Raw genomic sequence first — 13,686 nt, forward strand, 5'->3', positions numbered from 1 at the left:
ATTTTATTATTATTACTTGAACTTTTTACCAGGTTACTGGATTACTTACCTTAATTTAGTTTAGTTCCTTTTCTGAGGTTTTGTCTTTTTCTTTCTTTTGGAATGTATTCTTTTGTCTCCTCATTTTGTTAATTCTGGTCTAATGTTGAAGGTTTCCCGTGAGGCCCAGAAGAACAATCCCCTCTGGTAATAAGAGCCAGGCACTTCATGAATATCCCCTCTGTGGGCTGTTTGAGTCCACCTGTTGTAGTGGGGCCATGTTTGCTACAGGTGTGCTGAGAGGTGGGGCTTTTTTCTGGCACAGCTGTTTGCAAGGCCTGGTCATAACTGCTGGATTCATGATTGCTGCCCCAGTGCAGCTGGATTCAGGGCCCAAATGCAACAGTTGTGGGTATGATGGTTTTATGGGGTTGGTCCCCTGATGCAGGAGCCATTTTGTGGGGCAGGCATGCCAGATCCACCTGAGGCTGCCTGCCAGGTGTGGTGTGGTGGGGCCTGCTTTGGAGAGGCACTGGCCAGGGTGGTTTGGTCAGATAGGGTGGGTCCTCAGGGGAATTCTGGAGCAGGACAGGCAGTACTAGCAGGGTAGTTAGCAAATATCAGAAATAAGGTCCACCAGTGCCTGGCTAGTTAGGTAAAAAGAGACTTAGAAAAATGCCACTCACCACTGCTTTGGTACCTTGAAAAGGTTCCAACAGATCCCTGCTCCTTTGGAACACACCCTAAAGTCTGCCACTGAATCCCCTTCACACATGGCCCAGGCAGTTTTCAAACATAGGCCTCTTTTCTAGAAATCAGTGTGAATGAGTTTGTGCACAACCCACTTAAGAGCAGAGTCTGTTTGCTATAGCCCTCCAGCTCTTCTGGCCATAAACCTCACTGGTTTTCAAAGCCAGACATTATATGGGATCATTTCCAGGTGCAGGTCTCCAGGGCTAGGCTGCCTGATGTAGAGCTCAAGCCCCTTGTTTCTTAGGGAGGACCTCTGTGTTTGTGATATCCTCTCCTGCTGTGAGTCACTGTGCCAGGGATGTGGGTCCTGACTAGACTGCATCTCTGCCCCTCACAGCCATCTCAATTTGGATTTTTCTTCATATCCTTAGTTGTAGAAGAGGTATTCTGCTAGTATTGAAGGCTGCTAGTCTTGTTCTCAGAAAATATGTAGCATAGTTTTCGTGTGTCTATGGAAGGAGGTGAGTTGAGGATATTCCTACTCCACCATCTTGATTCTCTCCTCCTGAAAGGACTATTCTTGATGAAGATATACAATGAATTAAAGGCAAGTATTTTGTTTGTGACGGTGTAGGAGCATCCGTGGCATATATTAAAAGTTTAACAGCATTTACATTTTTGCAAACATGGTTTTATGATATTTTCCCCATTAATCACATGGCAAGGTATATTGTACATCGGAGTAGTAATGTAGAGAGTTGGCAACTATCATATTGCAAAAAAAAACACACAAATTATTTTCCAAAAACTTATTCTGAAAATTAAATGCCACATTAAACAAAATAAATGTCCAGAATATAATTTAAAATTTGGCTTTTTTATCAACAAAGATTATGCAATTCTGTTTGATACTTAATCACTTTTGTGCTATCTTTATATGAACACTTTTTTTTTTAACAGACAATAAACTGCATATATTTAAAGTGTACAATTTGGCATCCCAATCTCCCAATTCATTTCCCCCCCAACCCTCCCCGCTTTCCCCACTTGGTGTCCATATGTTTATTCTCTACATCTGCATCTCCATGTCTGCCTTGCAAACCAGTTGATTTGTACCATTTTTCTATAGACAACATATATGTGTTAATATACGATATTTGTTTTTCTCTTTCTGACTCACTACACTCTGTATGACAGTCTCTAGGTCCATCCATGTCTCTACAAATGTCCCAGTTGAACACTACTTTTTAAGCTGAAAATTTTCAGCACTATCAACATTAATATTTATTGTGTACTTAATCAAAAGAACTTAATATATTCAGGAAGAATTAAAACTTTGAAAATACATAAATATTTTAAATATTTTGATCTACTACTGATGATAATTGTTACTGCTACTAATATTGACTATTCATTTATTTCTGTGGAAAATAGATCCACCAGAACATAATTTTCAGAACATAAATTCCAAGAAAGATTAACTTGGAAAGCAGTAGATTTAAAAGTTCATTCAATATCATTTTTAAGCTTCTCATTGTCACCAATGGCAAAATTTCTTGGCAAGAGTGAAAACTAGAGTTGCTAGGATGGTACTAACTGTTGTATTTTAAAAAATAGATTCAACTGGAATGTGGATTTCTTCTTAAAATAATGCAATGGAGAATAAAATTCTGGAAATTATATTCCTTTAATACATTATAAAATGTCAGGAAATATTTTGTATATTAGGAAATTACATTCATTTTACATTTTAGGAAAATACTCATAAATTATGTAAATGATTTTGTAAAATTATTGTGGAAAATATGGGATTATTATAGAAAAATATGGAAATTATATTCTTTTCTTTAAACATGTAGTATATGACAAATATAGCACTTTCTGTGCAGGTTAAATTAGTTTTCTTGTTTACTCTCTGCAAAAGTTAAAAAGCTATGTACCTTATTAATACAAAACTATTTATTAAAAATTTGCTTTTCTCTTTTGCCTACTTTACCTAAAATTTTCATCTCATTAGAGAAGAGTAAGATAAATTATAAAAGGAATATGGAGACTGAGATGTATTATCAAGGGATGTACATTGAATAGAGAGATAATATTCATATTCTAATAAAAAATACATTGTGGGGAGGATAACTGTATTAATCAGGATGTTATTATGAGAGAGGATTTTCTAATTATCTACCACCATTCCCATTAGAATGTCAATAATAAACCTAAAGGAACCACATAAAAATATTGTCCTGTGGGGTGAAGGGTGGGCATTGTCTACATGTTGCTTCATGTCTGATTAGGGTAGAATGCGACTGAGTCCTTTTCTGACCTGGTGATATTTGAGGGATGAGAAGGAAAAAAGTGAAGAGAGAGAAAGAGAGAGAGAAAAACAGATTTGAATGAATCCCATTTTCCACCTACACAGTCTTTAGCATAAAGAGGAGGATTTATGTTATATCAGGCAAGATGTTACAAGGGCAGAGATAGAAGGGATAGTGACTCATCCAGCTCTCTAAGCTAGAACAAGGGAAGTGGAATTTAGAAGGCTTCCATATGATAATCTGGTACACAGATATCACCACAGAACCTTGGCAGTGTGCTTAGGTATGAGGAGTCATGAGCCTTTCAGAACCTGTCAGTTTAGAATTAAGAACTAATTCACTCAATGGAATATTACTTAGCTATAAAAAGGGATGAGATGGAGCTATATGCAATGAGGTGGATAGACTTAGAGTCTGTCATACAGAGTGAAGTAAGTCAGAAAGAGAAAGACAAATATTGTATGCTAACTCACATATACTGAATCTAAAAATGGTACTGATAAACTCAGTGACAAGACAAGAACAAGGATGCAGATGCAGAGAATGGACTAGAGAACTTGAGGTTTGGCGGGGGCAGGGGGTAAAGGGGAAGCTGAGACGAAGTGAGAGAGTAGCACAGACATATATATATACTACCAACTGTAAAACAGATAGTCAGTGGGAAGTTGTTGTATAACAAAGGGAGTCCAACTCGAGGATGGAAGATGCCTTAGAGGACTGAGACGGGGAGGGTGGGGGGGACTCGAGGGGGGGAGTCAAGGAAGGGAGGGAATACGGGGATATGTGTATAAAAACAGATGATTGAACTTGATGTACCCCCCAAAAAATAAAAATAAAAAACAAAACAAAACAAACAAAAAAACAGATGATTGAACTTGGTGTACCCCCCAAAAAATAATAAATTAAAAAAAAAAAAAAGAACTAATGCACTAGCAACATGCTCCACATTGACACAGCTGTGACAAAAACGCTGAGCAAAAAAACTAGTGGGTTTACTGTAGTGAGTCAGGTGGAAAATTTTGTGGGATTTAAGCATTTGTTTTCACCAAGAGTAGGAGAAGCTAAGCTATGATGTCAAAGAGTGTCCCAGGCCATGCCTATTGTCTGAATGTGATTATTATTAACAACAACTCTTTACTGTCAAAGTATTCCATTCTGAACAATAACTCAGATGGTCACTACAGGTAGTATATATTCTCCTAGGGCTTTGCCATTGAAATTACAGAAGTAGAAAGAGGAAAGGGATGCTGACTAACTAGACAATTATATCTAATAGACATCAAACATAATTTAAAAGTACTATAAAAATAATATATCACATAATTTTAGAACTTTATACAACAGAGTTACTTTTCTCCCCCATCCATTCATACATGCTCTTGAGTCAGACCAGATTAATTATAGATTAACTCTTATGCTTTCTAGGTACATCAGTGTTGTACCATGAAATAAATTTTGCAGTTCCACAGCACTGCACTATTTATAAGATTTAAAGATAATGGAATAAAATTTATTTTTAGAGATTCTGAAGTACGTATAGGGTACTGAAAAGCATTACTCACAAGATAGTTTCAAAGATATCTGCCCTCCCATTATGAAAAATGGTGTAAACATTAGTTCCATTTATGTTTATTTTCTCACTCGTGTCCCTCATACTGGATTTATGGTTTCTAAAGCTAATATGCATTTTGTTTTTTGCTATTAGTATGAAGAAGTAATATTGCTAAATATAGCTATTTACAAATAAAGCTCACATTCCAACCCAACTAAAGATGGGGAAATTACTTTTTGTACATGTTATATTTTTACATATATTCTTATTTAAATCTGAAGAAAAACTTACACAAATTACAGAGGAAAACTAAAATACATTAAAAATATTCCACAATTACTTTAAATAAAAAAGTTTTGGACTTCCTAGGTGGCGCAGTGGTTAAGAATCCACCTGCCAGTGCAGGGGGCATGGGTTCAAGCCCTGCTCTGGGAAGGTTCCACAGGCCATGGGGCTTAGGGAAAAAAAAAAAAAAAATATTCAAATACAGAAGATAACAAACTTACGTAAATGTGTGATAACGTGAAATATTGTGCAAAGTTGTGTTAAAATTATACTTTTGGAATTATTAAATATATATTAATGCCTCAGATATAATATTATTTCAATGTCATTTTACTAGACAAAATATGAGAAGACAGGAAAGTCCTTTCACTTTTTCATGTTTAATTTTAACATTTTTATAAGCAAAGAGTCACAGAAGTAATTTTTTAGCTTAAGATAAATGTTACAGAGACCTTGAGAAAATGTCAATGTTAGCAGAAGAAAGTCAGCATATGATACAGGTAAAGTGCATGTATGTAGGTGTGAGTGTGTATATATGTATATATTCTCCTAATCAGAAAAATGTTCCATTTATAATTTTAATCCAACATACTAATAAGGCAGGAAAAATTATAAAATATTTTAAAAACAAGTTTACATTTGACAAGTATCATTTATATTATTTTAAAATTCTATCAAACCTGGATTGTGTTTTGAAATTATTATAAGTGAATAATTTCTTCCCAACTATAATATGGTTATCAATTTATTATAGTCCAAAGGCAATGGATTTGGGGTGATATTATACGGGGAGCTCATTTTAAAACTTAACATCGGACTTCCTAGGTGGTGCAGTGATTAAGAATCCGCCTGATAATGCAGGAGACACGGGTTTGATCCCTGCTCTAGGAAGATTCCACATGCCGTGGAGCAACTAAGCCCGTGCGCCAGAACTATTGAGCCTGCACTCTAGAGCCTGTGAGCCACAAATACTGAGCCTGTGTTCCGCAACTACTGAAGCCCGCGTGCCTAGAGCCCATGCTCCACAACAAGAGAAGCCACCACAATGAGAAGCCCACGCATCACAATGAAGAGTAGCCCCGCTCTCCTCAACTAGAGAAAGCCTATGAACAGCAACTAAGACCCAAGGCAGCCAATAAATAAACTAATTAATTTAAAAAAAACCTTAATATCAAATATCATATCTTTATACACCACAATACACCTGCAGAACATTTGTTTTATTAACACACCCACCCACCCCCACACACACACTAAGTGATTTCTTTATAAAGTATGTAGTTGTTGAACTCTACATAGACTCTGTTATGTAGAAGGAGATTAAACAGATGTGTTATATTTAAACTACAGATTGAATCAGATTGCATACTTTGAAAAGATTATCTTCAAAAATTCTAAATGGAATAGTACTATCTGAGTTAACAAAAGGACAAAGAGGATTTTTAGGGCTGTGAAAATACTCTGTATGATACTGTAATGATGGATACATGGCCATTGTACATCTTTCCAAACTCATAAAATGTACAACACTAATAATGAACCCTATATAAACCATGAACTTTGTGTGATTCTAATGTGGCAATATAGGTTCTTCAGTTGTAACAAATGCACCACTCTGGGAAGGCGGGGGGGGGGGGGGGGTGGTTCATAATGGGGGAGGCTGTGCATGTGTCTGGGCAGGGAGATTATGGGGAATCACTCTACTTTCCTCTCTTTTTCTGCAAATCAAAGGCTGTTCTAGAAAACAGTCTTAAAAAAACTAAAATAAATTAAAATGATGATTAAGTTACACCTGATTTAAATCCAATACTTACTTACTTATATTTTTTCAAAATTCAAAGTAAATGTTGCAAGCAACAGTAAGTTGCAAATTGAATTTTTTTAAAAAAAAATCAACTGCAATTTATTTTATTTTCAATAATGGTGGGATATTGTGTAAATCATCAATAGACCCATTGCATCTCAGACAACCAGAGTGTCTTGGTAATAATCAATATATGGCTTTCTTTTTAGTTATTATCATACTTTCAATCCAAACTCCATTCTAAAAAGGATAAATTCCACTCAGTATTTTGCAGTACATTTTTTCAAACATAAAACATATTTCTGCAATATGGCATTGCTAAAAAATTCCACAGATATTTTCAATTTTGTCATAATTAAATGTTTTGCAGATTAATTATTAATATGAGATGTTTTAAAACCCATTATTAAAAGCAGAAAACCAATAGAAAATTGGAGCACATGAACAAACACTTCACAAAAGTAATATCTAAATAGGCAATAAACACTGAGATGTTGGGTAATCCTATTAGCCACTAACAATATGCAAATTAAAACAAATATTCATCACATATCAAATAATGGATTAAAATATCAGAGACATCAAATTCTGGTTAGTGTTGCACAATCATAATAAAATCACAGTAAAACAAAAAAAATGAATTCTGAAAAAAAGGCATCTTAAATTCAAATTTTTACAAGTGATTCAATTCAATATCTGAAGTTATTTACCTGGAAGATATTTAAACAGCCTTCATTTATAGACAGAATTATAGTTACATTATACTGGAAGAATAAATTTTTCAAGCTAACACATAAGGGCTTTAAAAACTGTTTTATTTGTATATAGTGTTTTGGCTCTTCCTCCTTATATCCATAACTCTTATTTCTTTGCGGTATTCAGGACTATTTTATCCCTTAATAAAACATGTTGAAGGAGTTTCTGAAAGCCATTTCAGTAAAGTAGTTCCATCATCTCTATTGTCTGTTGGTAAATTCCATTATTTTACTTTTAAGGTTAACACCTGAAATACACAAATTACTATCAGAGATAATCTGAAGGAGCAAGCAGTATGGATTTCACCTGTATAAAATGTTAAGGAAAGATCTGAAACAATATTTCACTACAGTTAAGAACATCTCAACAGATGGAAAAGCTAGTTTTGCATTTGTGATTAATATCAGAAATCCCTTTCAGAAATATTATTAGCAAAATTTAGCTCACCGGATAGCTGGTAAAAGTCATACTTTGCTAAAAGCCCTGCAATTAAGGAATTATTTGACTTTGGTTCAACATTCTAAAATTGTAAATAAATTAACAAACGAAACTGCAAAACTCTTTCCAGGCAGTAGGAATTCAGGTAAAGGTGGTAATATCTTTTGGACAAATATATCTAATTGATTAGAACACAGAGGTAGGGAAAGAATAGATGTCCAAAATTATGTGATGTTCTCCTAACTTAGCCCTGGATTTTCTTCAAAGGACAAATGCAGTGAGGTTCTGACTTTAATGTCCAAATCCTTATTTCTAACTTAAAAAAAACCGGTGTTGCATAGAGACCAATTTATGTTTTGTTTTATTCTAAATTTCTCTTTTTTTTAAATACATTGTTATATGGAAATATTGAGATTTTTAATGCTATATTTAACTGTTATTTCCTTATATCTGAGGTTAAATTTATGTTATTTCTTTTTACATTATTTCTCAATGTCTTCCTTATGCACTTTCTTTTCCACTGGTATTTTGGGAGAACTGTCTAACCAAATGCTATTTTTAGGATACATCAGATAAGTTTCTGGGTACTATAGGGTTTAAGGACATGGGCCTGAAACTAGACTCTGGGGTTGTCTTTCTTGGTCCTTACTAAATGAGTTACCTTGGGTAAAGCATTGAACTTCTCTGCTTAAAGATTCCATCTGTAAATGTGGCTATAGGGTAATGATTAAAATAAACTGACCCATGAAAATACTTAAGAGCAGTGGAGAGCATGTATCAATAAATTATCAGTAAATGATAGGTATTATCATTTTTATATTTGTATATTATTTTGTCTGTCTTTGAGTACTGTTGGTTGCCTATACCAACAGTATGTCACTGTACCAGGCCTCCTGTTTATTTCTCATAAAATGAGAATAATCTTCAAAAAATTTTCCTGGATTACTGCAGTAATCTCCTAAATATTTTCCCAGTGTCTGATCAATCAGTTGTCCAGTGATGTCAGATTACTGTGTAAAAGAATATTTTCCAAAATGTATTCCATTAAGTCTTGGTCTTTTTTGGTGTATTGTGGGAGAAAAATAATATGTAGTTTATGTTCAGAGAGCCCATTATTTTACATGGTCTTTCTGGAGATCCATATGAATTTTAGCAAAATACAGCCCCTGGAGAGTACTGCAGTTAAATTTTGTTTAAATCATAATTTGACAAGTTTATTTTAGCAGAAATATCTTTGTTTCAACTAAGAAATAGTATTACTATTATTAACTACTGTTCTGAGGAGCATGTTATAAAAATACTGAAGTTGCTCTATCTTGAATTCATAATTTTTTCTCACAGTGAAGGCAAGAGATTCTAAGACAGTCATGGGATTTGGGGGAAATGGAGTTACTGCAAGTATCCACAAATACAGATGAGCATTAAATATTGTCTGTGTGATGGAATAATGGATAATAGCTGGAATATATGAACTAATTTTCAAATATATATACCTGCTTTTATTACTAGTAATATACTCATCATAACATGCTATTTAATATATAGTAATTATATATTACATAAATGTTAAAATACAATTAAAATCCTGTAAGACTACCTTATATACTTCATTATTATAAACAAAAAGGGTAAGAACTACATGAGGTGAAAAGACCTAGTTTTAGAAATCAGCTAAACATGGACTGAACAACAGAATTCTGTTCCACAGCAGAATCCACTATTTATATGAAACCTCACTTATAATGCTGTTATGAGCATAAAGTTTGTCAACATTGGTGAAGATTCCTACAGAGTCCATAGCATCAAGTACATAATAAAATGTTACTTCTTTCACTCTTTCCTTTTGCTTCCCAAGTGAAATTTTATCAGGGTATAGACTTGTCTTTTGCATGTCTACATTCATAGCATATATAGTTCACTATATACTTTATAATATATAGTAGCTCTCCAAACAACATTTGCTGAAGTGATTGACTGTAAAATTGGGATGACAGAGCATTAAAAAAGTTATTAATATACAAATAAAATATGTGGCCAATAATCACGTTACTAAAATGCATGTTTATGGAATCTTAATTTTTGTTCATTAAATAAAGATGAATATTTGTTCTATTTGCTTTATGCCAGTATAACTGTTTTTCTACTTCATTTGCATAAGCGCTTATAAATCTACAGCTGCTTATGGTGTCCCAGCTGGCAAGAAATGCAATTTTCCACGGCATTTGTAATAGATATTGGGAACAGATGCCAACCTCACCTGAGCACTCACACTATTTAAAACTCCAGGTTGACTCAGAACATTAACATTATTTCTTCACATTCTTAGCAGGAATCTATGTTTAGCCTAAGTCTAAGACAAATAAATTTATCTATCTGAGAAAGTCAACTACATGTAGTCAACCCTCTTTGCCTGAGCTGCTAGCAATTTGTTTAATGTAAGTTATGTACCCAAAGCAAATCTATGAGTCATGAGAGAACCATACAGTAAACACCCCAAAAGAGCAAATCATCCCTAGTAAACTCATTTTGCTATTGCAGCATATGAGCTAAAAATTGAAGATTTTTTTTAATCTTGTAGTTTATGATCATTGCCATCAAAAAAACTAAGAACAAACATACTGTAACATTAGAATGGTTATTGTTCAGGATTCCTGGCTGCAAACAATGCAATCCTCACTCAGTCACTTAAGAAGAAACAATTAATTAATGAATATTTGCCAGCTTACAGAATCTCCGCTAAGGCCAACAAGCAAGAAAAAGGCAGCAACGATGCTCCACAAACTGCAGTGATTTCTCTACCTAAACATGACTGCCATTATCAGTGGCTCTGAAGGCATTCAAGAATTGGTATCAGAAACTCTACTACTGCCACCCTGGAGGAGCAGGACACCCTGTCTCATAGGTTGCCAAAAGACTGACGTCCTTTCAGGTGCTGACCACTTCTATATCTAAACCTTGCTTGGTTGCATTCATTAGAGTAACTTGGATTAAATAACTGTTCTCTACTTAAAAGGGATCCTGTGGATGCTTTCTAATTCTGTTTGATAAGGTAGGAGTCATAGTTTGGAAAATCATCAGGATACAGAGAAAGAGTGGAAAACATATTGGGTAGCTATAGGTAACAGATGGTCTCAGAGTAAAAAACAATATTGTATAAGGATGGATATGATTTCTAGGAATATGTGCTCTTTTACCAAAACAATACATGTTATTTAGAACACTGAAAGACTCGCTTTAATCTTATATGTAGCTGTTAAGTGATCAATTATTTATCAACTGTGACACTATAATGAGTGTTGATGGCACACAGCTATACAGATACCATTCTGAACTGTTGTCAATATAACAGAGAGAGTAGATATGTGGCTGTAAGTTCACAGAAACAAGACAAGTCTGTAATGACAGTATACAGATGGGAAATCAGAGGGAACATTTTGTTTATCTTCATAGGAATGTCAGAATTATCTTCAAAAATGAAACTTTGGGGACAGAAGATCTTGTGACAATGAAAAAGTAAACATTCTAAAGGTGGACAAAGGGACAAAAAGTATGTTTTTCTGAGGAGAAATATGCAATTGAAGTTAGAAAGTATCTCATTGTATTGAGAATTTTCTTTGCTTTAAAGTAATTTTATTAGATATTAATACAGCCATTCTTGCTTTCTTATTTTTTATTAATGTTTGCATGGTATATCTGTTTCCATTATTTTATTTCAACCTACCTATGCTATTGAATTTGAATAGAAATTTCTGTAAGAAACATATAGTTGAGTCATGATTTTTTGTTCCATTTTGACAATTTCTATTTTTAGATTGGCTCCAAACAACAAATGCAAATATTTACAGAATCATGATAGAAACAGACACTGGCATGCTTTAGTCTCAAAATTCCAGTTTCTAAAACCATAACACAGTATTTCTAATTTTACTTCATGGCTTGAGAATGGCAGGAAATGACAGAATTATTCATCCATCAAATCACTGTCAAGTGCCTACCATGGGCCAGATTGTGACATCTGTTGGAGGTATAGTGATAAATAACCAAAACCTGTAGTTGTTGTCAGAAGGCTTACAATCTAATGGACTACAGTCCCAGACCAAGTTCTGTAGTGTGACTCTTTAAACTGTTTTAAATATACATGTCTGTTGTCAAGACCAGTCCTAATGATGAAGATGGAATTGGGATGGGGTTATCAATGGTTTCAACTGAAGAAAGAAGAGGAGTTCAGAAGTTAGAAACCAGGAAGATAAAATATAAACTATTCCAGGATATATTCTCTTTTTCTCTCATCTTCTGGTTGTCAAATAGTCAAGAGTCAAGATATTTTTCTACTTCTTAAATTGATAAAATTCTAGTTGAAAACATTCCCAATTTAAGCCATATGAGGTTTTACATTAAATGACTTAAAAATTTCAAAATTAAATTCTAATTAAAACATCAAATTTTTGGCTTTATGTTTAAGTCAACCTACTTATAAAAAGGTGTGTCCATTTTTAATGTTTGTATGAGTCCATATTATTAATATCCTGAAAATATCATAGGATTAATGCTGATGATATTTACAACAATTAAAAATATAATTTAAATGTTTTTCCCTAGTATTTTACTCCTTAGGAAGGGTTGAATATTTGTTTAAAGAATTAATTGCAGTAAAGCACAGGAAATATAATTTTATGATTTCAATCTTCTGCTTCATTGATTGGTAAGAAGCTCAAGGTCTTTGCTAACACTTTACTCTGACTGCCCTTCACCTAACTGGCTCTGTTTTAATTCCTTGTCCTTGGGGCTAGGCGAATAAGTCAAAAGTTTGTGCTGAAGATGGAATATATTTTTATTCATTTAGAGTAAAAAAAAAATCTCCCTAAAGTCAGGACCTTTGTTCTGTTTCTGCATATATCCTCAGCACTGGAAGATTGCCTTGCACAGAGTAGGCAACTGATTAATATTCTTTGAATTAAATATTTAAGAATTCCAGACCTGAACCTCATGCTACAAGAACAGTTATCAGAAAAGTCTTATATTAGTAGTCATAGGATATTTTAGCATGGGTAACTAAACTATAGGTTAATTTCCAAAAGAAAAAAAACTTACTTTCTTTGCATTTATAGCAAATGGAAGTGATATGATTTAGATAACAAAGCCTACCTAATCTCTAACACTGAGAATTAGTTTTGGTCCACCTATTGAAGACACCACAGGGATAACCAATATCCAACTGAGATCCATTAAGGCATTTTGTATTTTGCTGATCACCCCAAAATATGTTTATTTTTGTAGAACAATCTTTGGAAAATATTGCAGCTAGTCATCCTTATCCATCAACTTCTGAGTATTTATATATAACACACTTTATCTGAAAAAATCATTGCCATTTATATGTTCTTTTTTATCCTGAGGCATACTCTATAATCTTGGGAAATGTTAAAGATCAACATAATAAAGAACTGTAGTATAAACCAGCTATTCTTATAATGGTACTTATTTCTCTAATAGACTTCCTATTTATTTATTTGTTATAGTTTAGCTTTGAATAACATGTAAATTTTGGTAAAAATTTTTAAAGCAAAATTTATATGGAAGCTATTTTTTGTTAAAACATACTTTGACTATATTAAAGATAAAGCCACTTTCAGAATAAACAACTCAAGTACTAAAGAAGGAGAATATGTTCCCCAGCTGAGCTAACAGCAATGAAGAATATTTTTTGGATTTAGTCATGGCACTGGGAGGTTTAATGACAGTTTGCTGGCCCTGGGGACCAGCAGCCTTGACAGAGCCTCTGAGATCTGTCAATCAGGGATGAGTGGACAGTGTTGAGATCTAAGGGCCATGAGAATAAAGGTAACAAAGTACAGAGAGCCTTG

This window comes from Hippopotamus amphibius, chromosome 14 (genome assembly GCF_030028045.1).
Source record: "Hippopotamus amphibius kiboko isolate mHipAmp2 chromosome 14, mHipAmp2.hap2, whole genome shotgun sequence".
NCBI classification, from domain to species: Eukaryota; Metazoa; Chordata; class Mammalia; order Artiodactyla; family Hippopotamidae; genus Hippopotamus; species Hippopotamus amphibius.